Source organism: Lagenorhynchus albirostris, chromosome 14 (genome assembly GCF_949774975.1).
Source record: "Lagenorhynchus albirostris chromosome 14, mLagAlb1.1, whole genome shotgun sequence".
Classification (NCBI taxonomy): Eukaryota; Metazoa; Chordata; class Mammalia; order Artiodactyla; family Delphinidae; genus Lagenorhynchus; species Lagenorhynchus albirostris.
The window spans coordinates 9,376,174-9,386,136 of NC_083108.1; positions in this window are offsets into that span (position 1 = coordinate 9,376,174).

Consider the following 9,963-nt stretch of genomic DNA (forward strand, 5'->3'; position numbering starts at 1 on the left):
AAGAAGATATAACAATTATAAATATATATGCACCCAACATAGATGCACATCAATACATAAGGCAATTGCTAACAGCTATAAAAGAGGAAATTGACAGTAACACAATAATAGTAGGGGCTTTAACACCTCACTTAAACCAATCGACAGATCATCCAACCAGAAAATTAATTAGGACACACAATCTTTAAATGACATAACAGACCAGATAGATTCAACTGATATTTGTAAGACATTACATCCCAAAAGAGCAGATTACACTTTCTTCTCAAGTGCATAAGGAACATTCTCCAGGATAGATCACATCCTGGATCACAAATCAAGCCTCAGTAAATTTAAGAAAACTGAAATCATATCAAACATCTTTTCTGACCACAACGCTATGAGATTAGAAATCAATGACAGGGGAAAAAACGTAAAAAACACAAACACATAGACGCTAAACAATACGTTACTAAATAACCAAGAGATCACTGAAGAAATCAAATGCAAAATCAAAAAATACCTAGAGGCAAATGACAATGAAAACACGACAATATAAAACCTATGGGATGCAGCAAAAGCAGTTCTAACAGGGAAGTTTAGAGGTAACAAGCCTACCTCAAGAAACAAGAAAAAGCTCAAATAAACAATCTAACCTTACACCTAAAGGAACTAAAAAAAGAAGAACAAACAAACTCAAAGTTAGCAGAACGAAAGAAATCATAAATATCAGAGCAGAAATAAATGAAATAGAAACAAAGAAAATAGCAAAAATCAATAAAACTAAAAGCTGGTTCTTTGAGAAGATAAACAAAATTGAAAAACCATTAACCAGACTCATCAAGAAAAAGAGGGAGAGGACTCAAATCAATAAAATTAGAAATGAAAAAGGAGAAGTTACAACAGACACCACAGAAATACAAAGCGTCCTAAGAGACTACTACATACAACTCTATACCAATAAAATGGACAACCTGGAAGAAATGGACAAATTCTTAGAAAGGTATAAACTTACAAGACTGAACCAGGAAGAAATAGAAAATATGAACAGACCAATCACAAGTCATGAAATTGAAACTGTGATTAAAAATCTTCCATCAAACAAAAGTCCAGGACCAGATGGCTTCACAGGTGAATTCTATCAAAACTTTAGAAAAGAGCTAACACCCATCCTTCTCAAACTCTTCCAAAAAACTGCGGAGGAAGAAACACTCCCAAATTCATTCTATGAGGCCACCATCACCCTGATACCAAAATCAGACAAAGATACTACAAAAAAAGAAAATTACAGACCAATATCACTGATGAATATAGATGCAAAAATCCTCAACAAAATAGTAGCAAACAGAATCTAACAACACATTAAAAGGATCATACACCATGATCAAGTGGGGTTTATCCCAGAGATGCAAGGATTCTTCAATACACACAAATCAATCAATGTGATACACCACATTAACAAATTAAAGAAGAAAAACCATATGATCATCTCAATAGATGCAGAAAAAGCTCTTGACAAAATTCAATACCCATTTACAATAAAAACTCTCCAGAAACGGGGCACAGAGGGAACCTACCTCAACATAATAAAGGCCATATATGACAAACCCACATCAAACATCATTCTCATTGGTTAAAAACTGAAAGCATTCCCTCTAAGATCAGGAGCAAGACAAGGATGTCCACTCTCTCCACTATTATTCAACATAGTTTTGGGAGTCCTAGCCATGGCAATCAGAGAAGAAAAAGAAATAAAAGGAATCCAAATTAGAAGAGAAGTAAAATTGTCACTGTTTGCAGATGACAAGATACTATACTTAGAGAACCCTAAAGATGCCACTACTAGAGCTAATCAATGAATTTGGTAAAGTTGCAGGATACAAAATTAATGCACAGAAATCTCTTGCATTCCTATACAGTAATGATGAAAAATCGGAAAGAGAAATTAAGGAAACACTCCCATTTACCATTGCAACAAAAAGAATAAAATACCTAGGAATATAACTACCTAAAGAGAAAAAAGACCTGTATGCCGAAAACTGCAAGACACTGTTGAAAGGAATTAAAGATACCAACAGATGGAGAGATATACCATGTTCTTAGATTGGAAGAATCAACATTGTGAAAGTGACTGTACTACCCAAAGCAATCTCCAGATTCATTGCAATCTCTATGAAATTACCAATGGCATTTTTTATAGAACTAGAACAAAAAATCTTAAAATTTGTATGGAGACACAAAAGACCCTGAATAACCAAAGCAATCTTGAGGGAAAAAAATGGAGCTGGAGGAATCAGGGCCCCTGACTTCAGACTATACTACAAAGCTACAGTAATCAAGACAATATGTTACTGGCACAGAAACAGAAATATAGATCAATGGAAAAGGATAGAAAGCCCAGAGATAAACCCACGCACCTATGGTCAACTAATCTATGACAAAGGAGGCAAGGATATACAATGGAGAAAAGACAGCCTCTTCAATAAATGGTGCTGGGAAAACTGGGCAGCTACATGTAAAAGAGTGAAATTAGAACACTCCCTAACAGCATACCAAAAATAACCTCAAAATGGATTAAAGACCTAAATGTAAGACTGGCCACTATAAAACCTTAGAGGGAAACATAGGAAGAACACTCTTTGACATAAATCACAGCAAGATTTTTTTTGATTCACCTCCTAGAGTAATGGAAATAAAAACAAAAATAAACAAACGGGACCTAATGAAACTTAAACTCTTGCACAGCAAAGGAAACTACAAAGAAGATGAAAAGACAACCCTCAGAATGGGAGAAAATATTTGCAAACGAATCAGCAGACAATGGATTAATCTCCAAATTATATAAACAGCTCATGCAGCTCAATATTAAAAAAAAAAAAAAAAACCCACTCAAAAAATCGGCAGAAGACCTAGACATTTCTCCAAAGAAGACATACAGATGGCCAAGAAGCACATGAAAAGCTGCTCAACATCACTAATTATTAGAGAAATGCAAATCGAACCTGCAATACGGTATCACCTCACACCAGTTAGAATAGGCATCATCAGAAAATCTACAAAGAAGAAATGCTAGAGAGGGTGTGGAGAAATGGGAACCCTCTTGCAGTGTTGGTGGGAATGTAAATTGATACAGCCCCTATGGAGAACAGTATGGAGGTTCCTTAAAAAACTAAAAATAGAACTACCATATGACCCAGCAATCCCATTACTGGGCATATACCCAGACAAAACCATAATTCAAAAAGACACATGCCCTCCAGTGTTCACTGCAGCACTATTTACAATAGCCAGGTCATGGAAGCAACCTAAACGCCCATCGACAGACGAATGGATAAATAAGATGTGGTACATATATACAATGGAATATTACTCAGCCATAAAACGGCACGAAATTGGTTTATTTGTATAGACGTGGATGAATTTAGAGACTGTCATACAGCGTGAAGTAAGTCAGAAAGAGAAAAACAAATATCGTTTATTAACTCATATATGTGGAACCTAAGAATGGTACAGATGAACTGGTTTTCAGTGAAGAAATTGAGACACGGATGTAGAGAACAAACGTATGGACACCACAGTGGGAAAGCAGTGGCAGCGGGGTGGTGGTGGGATGAATTGGGAGATTGGGATTGACATATATACACTGATATGTATACAATGGATGCCTAATAAGAACCTACTGTAGAAAAAAATAAAATAAAATTCAAATAAAAAATACAAGGAGCCCTGTACAAGTTTGTCAAAATTCCTCAATCTGTAGCATTAAAAGGGTGAAATTTCTTGTATGTAAATTAAACCTGTATAAATGTAACTTGAAAAAATCTGAAAAAGAAATAAAATCTCTCTTACCTAAAAAAAAAAAAAAAAAAAGAAGAAGACACTCGTTTTCTTGTATATGTTTAGTTAGGTTAGAGATTGTCTGGTTCAGAGGAACATTATGGTGATACCACAGCAGGCAATCAGGTAAGCATTCATTCCTTGGTGCACAAGGATGACAATAAAGGAGTCTAGTTTCTCCCTGTGTGTCATTGAGGGATACAGGTCACATCTGTCCTGTCCTCACTCACACTTTAAGCCCTATAAGTGCAGAACAGCTGGACTATGAGTGGATTAGAAGGTTGGTTGAAAACACTACATATTTTTACACGAAAGCATTATTATCACATCTCACAATGTTATTTGCAGAATTTACTTATTCAATCTTAGGTACATGTACTACATAATAAGCCAATGAGCTATCACAATGTAGAGGAAAAATGAGGTGCAGATTTATCCAATTTTTAGAAAGTCTCTGAATTAAATTTGACAACAGTATGTTGTTGCATTTGGAAGTTAAGAAAAAGGAAAGCCTACCCTTCAGCAGAACCATTCTCAGACATAGTTAGAGGAATCTGAGTCTGAAACACACAGAAAAGAAAGAAACAGAGATCAGGTAGCAGCCAAAATATAATTAGGGCCAGCCTGGGATATATTTTCCATGTGACGCTTCTACTGATTTTGAGGTCTACTCTTTTGGTTGTGATTTTTAAGATTTTCCTTGAGTTTCTTCTTTTTCCTAAATCATTTTACTTTGGTTTAAAAAAATGTGGTAAAAGAGTAAGTGAAATGAAAAATGAGAAACAGCCTGCCATGCTCTCTGCACTGTAATTTGTTCTAGGATTTTGGTTTCCTTAAAAATGCTCCTTTAGTCAAGGATTCATTCATTCTTCTTAGCTAACTTTAAGTAATTTTCTGCATTTCATGGAGACAGATCTGAAAGTGTAAGCACTTCTTCACACTGACTGCAGTGTGTGTGCTTGCTGACTCAGTTACCACCCCCCACACAACTGTTGAAATCTTGAATAAAAGTAAGACACTCAGGAAAATAAATTAGCACGTTTAAAGCACAGGTTTACTCCAAAGTACTGTGCTCCATTATTGTCAACTCATTAAATTGGGAGGGGGCTATTAAAAATCTATTATTTTCATAAAGTATTATTAGATAAAAAACTTCAAAGCCATTTCCCATGGTGTGGCCCAAGATTCTTGAACTCCAGAGATAGTTTAGAGCTAAAACTGGATACAAGTAAGTAATAAGATGCCTTTTATAGTGTTAGTCTCTGCATAGTCTTTTTTCTGGTGGGTGATCTCCTATATATGAGGTTCAGCTTTTATCTTAAAATTGAACTCCAGAGCTTCCCTGGTGGCGCAGTGGTTGAGAGTCTGCCTGCCGATGCAGGGGACACGGGTTCGTGCCCTGGTCCGGGAGGATCCCACATGCCACGTAGCGGCTGGGCCTGTGAGCCATGGCCGCTGAGCCTGCGCGTCCGGAGCCTGTGCTCCGCAACGGAAGAGGCCATAACAGTGAGAGGCCCGCATACCGCAAAAAAAAAAAAAAAAAAAAAAAATTGAACTCCAGCTAAGTGTTTAAGAAGGATGAAAAAAAATGTTGATCTCATTCTTTGATCACCTAAGATTTGAAACAAGTGCGTAAGCATCACAGAGAAATACCACAAATCATAACTCAGATAAGATGGCAGGGGTAGCAGTGGCATCGCTTTGAATCTTCACAAATAAGTCCTTGCACAAATGTAGAGAGAGCAATTTGAACAACAAAACTATATAGTACCTAACCCACACCCATTGTATACCACAAAATGACATCATCAGCTATCTTCCCAGACTCCAAACTGTGAGGTGTGTGTGTTTGGAGGGAGAGGTAGGTAGTGTCAAACCACTAATAGAAGAAAGGGCACATCATTCTGGCAACTATGTTAGAGGAACTGAATAGCAGAGAAATGGATTCATGAACTAGAAAACCAAGAAAAAAATAAGCAAATCAATACCCCAAATTGAAGTGATCCTAACAGCCTGAAAGCACAGCTGGACATTCTGGAAATAGGTAAAACTGGGAGAGGATTTCACTACACCTTTTGCTGGGAGTAAAGAGAATCTTGGAAAAGTTGAATGGTATGGGTGTGATCTGAGCCCTGTGAAATTTGCATACTCAAAGTTCAAGCTTCCTTCCAAGTCAAAGCTTGAAATTAAAAATAAACAAACGACAACAACAAAATGGAGACGTTACATGCCAGGAAAGTGATTGCGCACACAAAAGGGAAGTGAAAAGCAGGAGAGGAACATCTCAGAAAGCAAAAGTGCATTTAACGATTAATTGATTTTTTCACCAATCCCATATTTCAGCTCAGCGTTCTAGCTATGTTAGAGTTGACAACATGAGAAATGCTTTTTTCTTGACCAGGATTTGCCTGGATATCATATATTGGAAAAAGTTGTCTTGCTCTTTACCTTTTTTTCTAAACTAACATTATTATTTTGAGATCATTGTAAATTCACACACAGTTATAACAAATAACACAGAGACTCTTTGTACCATTTATCCAGTTTTCTCAAAGACAATACCTTGCAAATCTATAGTATGATATCACAGAAAGGAAAATGACATTAATATAGTCAAAGAACAGTTGCCTTTTAATTGTGACATCCACTTCCAACCTATGCCATCCTCTTCTTAACTCATAGCCACCACTAATTTGTTCTACATTCTGTAAGTTTGTCAATTCAAGGATGTTGCATGAATGGCATCACGTAGAGTGTAACCTTTGGGATTATCTCTTTTACACTCAGGAAAAATACCTACAGTTCTTCAAGTTGCTGTGTGTATCAATACTCCTTTTTTTTCATTACTCCTTTTTTTTAACATCTTTCTTGGCGTATAATTGCTTTACAATGCTGTGTTAGTTTCTGTTTAATAACAAAGTGAATCAGTTATACATATAATATATCCCCATATCTCCTCCCTCTTGCATCTCCCTCCCACCCTCCCTATCCCACCCCTCTAGGTGGTCACAAAGCACCAAGATGATCTCCCTGTGCTATGTGGCTGCTTCCCACTAGCTATCTATATTCTACATGTGGTAATGTATATACGTCCATGCCACTCTCTCACTTCGTCCCAGCTTACCCTTCCCCCTCCCCATGTCCTCAGGTCCCTTCTCTACTTTTGTGTCTTTATTCCTGTCCTGCCCCTACGTTCTTCAGAACCTTTTTTTTTTTTTTAAGATTCCATATATATGTGTTAGCATACGGTATTTGTTTTTCTCTTTCTGACTTACTTAGCTCTGTATGACAGATTCTAGGTCCATCCACCTTACTACAAATAACTCAATTTCATTTCCTTTTATGGCTGGGTAATATTCCATTGTATATATGTGCCACATCTTCTTTATTCATTCATCTGTCAATGGACACTTAGGTTGCTTCCATGTCCTGGCTATTGTAAATAGTGCTGCAATGAACACTGTGGTACATGACACTTTTTGAATTATTATTTTCTCAGGATATATACCCAGTAGTGGGACTCCTGGGTCATATGGTAGTTCTACTTTTAGTTTTTTAAGGAAACTCCATATTGTTCTCCATAGTGGCTGTATCAGTTTACATTCCCACCAACAGGGTAGGAGGTTTCCCTTGTCTCCACACCCTCTCCAGCATTTATTGTCTGTAGACTTTTTGATGATGGCCATTCTGACTGGTGTGAGGTGATATCTTATTGTAATTTTTATATGCATTTCTCTAATGATTAGTGATGCTGAGTATCCTTTCATTTGTTTGTTGGCAATCTGTATATCTTCTTTGGAGAAGTATCTATTTAGGTCTTCTGCCCATTTTTGGATTGGGTTTGTTTCTTTGAACTGAGCTGCATGAGCTGCTTGTATATTTTGGATATTAATCCTTTGTCAGTTGCTTTGTTTGCAAATATATTCTCCTATTATGAGGGTTGTCTTTCCATCTTCTTTATGGCTTCCTTTGCTGTGCGAAAGCTTTTAAGTTGTATTAGGTCCCATTAGTTTATTTTTGTTTTTATTTCCATTTCTCTAGGAGGTGGGTCAAAAATAATCTTGCTGTGATTTATGTAATAGAGTGTTCTGCCTAGGTTTTCCTCTAAGCTTTTGATAGTGTCTGGCCTTACATTTAGGTCTTTAATCTATTTTGAGTTTATTTTTGTGTATGGTGCTAGGGAGTGTTCTAATTTCATTCTTTTACATGTAGCTGTCCAGTTTTCCCAGCACCACCTATTGAAGAGGCTGTCTTTTCTCCATTGTATTCTCTTGCCTCCTTTATCAATGAAAAGGTGACCATATGTGTGTGGGTTCATCTCTGGGCTTTCTGTCCTGTTCCATTGATCTATATTTCTGTGTTTGTACCAGTGCCATACTGTCTTGATTACTGTAGCTTTGTATTATATATAGTCTGAAGTCTGGGAGCCGGATTCCTTCAGCTCCGTTTTTCTTTCTCAACATTGCTTTGGCTATTCGTGGTCTTTTGTGTTTCCATACAAATTGTGAAATTTTTTCTTCTAGTTCTGTGGAAAATGTCATTGGTAGTTTGATAGGGATTGCATTGAATCTGTAGATTGCTTTGGGTAGTAGAGTCATTTTCACAATGTTGATTCTTCCAACCCAAGAACATGGTATATCTCTCCATCTGTTGGTATCATCTTTAAATTCTTTCATCAGTGTCTTATAGTTTTCTGCATACAGGTCTTTTGTCTCCTTCAGTACATTTATTCCTAGGTATTTTATTCATTTTGTTGCAATGGTAAATGGGAATCTTTCCTAAATTTCTCTTTCAGATATTTCATCATTAGTGTATAGGAATGCAACAGATTTTAATGCATTAATTTTGTATCCTCTAGTTTACCAAATTCATTGATTAGCTCTAGTAGTTTTCTGGTAGCATCTTTAGGATTCTCTATGTATAGTATCATGTCAGTGGCAAACAGTGACAGTTGTATTCTTCTTTTCTGATTTGTATTCCTTTTATTTCTTTTTCTTCTCTGACTGTTGTGGCTAAAACTTCCAAAACTATGTTGAATAATAGTGGTGAGAGTGGGCAACCTTGTCTTGTTCCTGATCTTAGAGGAAATGGTTTCAGTTTTTCACCATTGAAAATGATGTTGTCTGTGGGTTTATCATATATGGCCTTTATTATGTTGAGGTAAGTTCCCTCTATGCCTACTTTCTGGAGAGTTATTATCATAAATGGGTGTTCAATTCTGTTGAAAGCTTTTTCTTCATCTATTGAGATTATCATATGGGTTTTATCCTTCAGTTTGTTAATATGGTGTATCACATCGATTGATTTGCATATATTGAATATGCCTTGAATTCTTTGGAGAAACCCCACTTGATCATGGTGTATGATCCTTTTAACGTGCTGTTGGATTCTGACTGCTGGTATTTTGTTGAGGATTTTTGCATTTATGTTCATCAGTGATATTGGCCTGTAGTTTTCTTTCTTTGTGACATCTTTGTCTGGTTTTGGTATCAGGGTGATGGTGGCCTTTTAGAATGAGTTTGGGAGTGTTCCTGCCTCTGTTATATTTTGGAAGAGTTTGAGAAGGATAGGTGTTAGCTCTTCTCTAAATGTTTGATAGAATTCACCTGTGAAGCCATCTGGTCCTGGGTTTTTGTTTGTTGGAAGAATTTTTAATCACAGTTTCAATTTCAGTGCTTGTGATTGGTCTGTTTATATTTTCTATTTCTTCTTGGTTCAGTTTCAGAAGGTTGTACTTTTCTAAGAATTTGTCTATTTCTTCCTGGTTGTCCATTTTATTGGCATAGAGTTGCTTGTAGTAATCTCTCATGATCCTTTGTATTTCTGCAGTGTCAGTTGTTACTTCTCCTTTTTCATTTCTAATTCTGTTGATTTGAGTCTTCTCCCTTTTTTTCTTGATAAGTCTGGATAATGGTTTATCAATTTTGTTTATCTTCTCAAAGAACTAGCTTTTAGTTTTAATAATCTTTGCTATTGTTTCCTTTATTTCTTTTTCATTTATTTCTGATCTTATCTTTATGATTTTTTTCCTTCTGTTAACTTTGGGTTTCTTTTGTTCTTCTTTCTCTAATTGCTTTAAGTGTAAGGTTATGTTATTTGTTTGAAATGTTTCTTGTTTCTTGAGGTAGGATTGTATTGCTCGAAAAT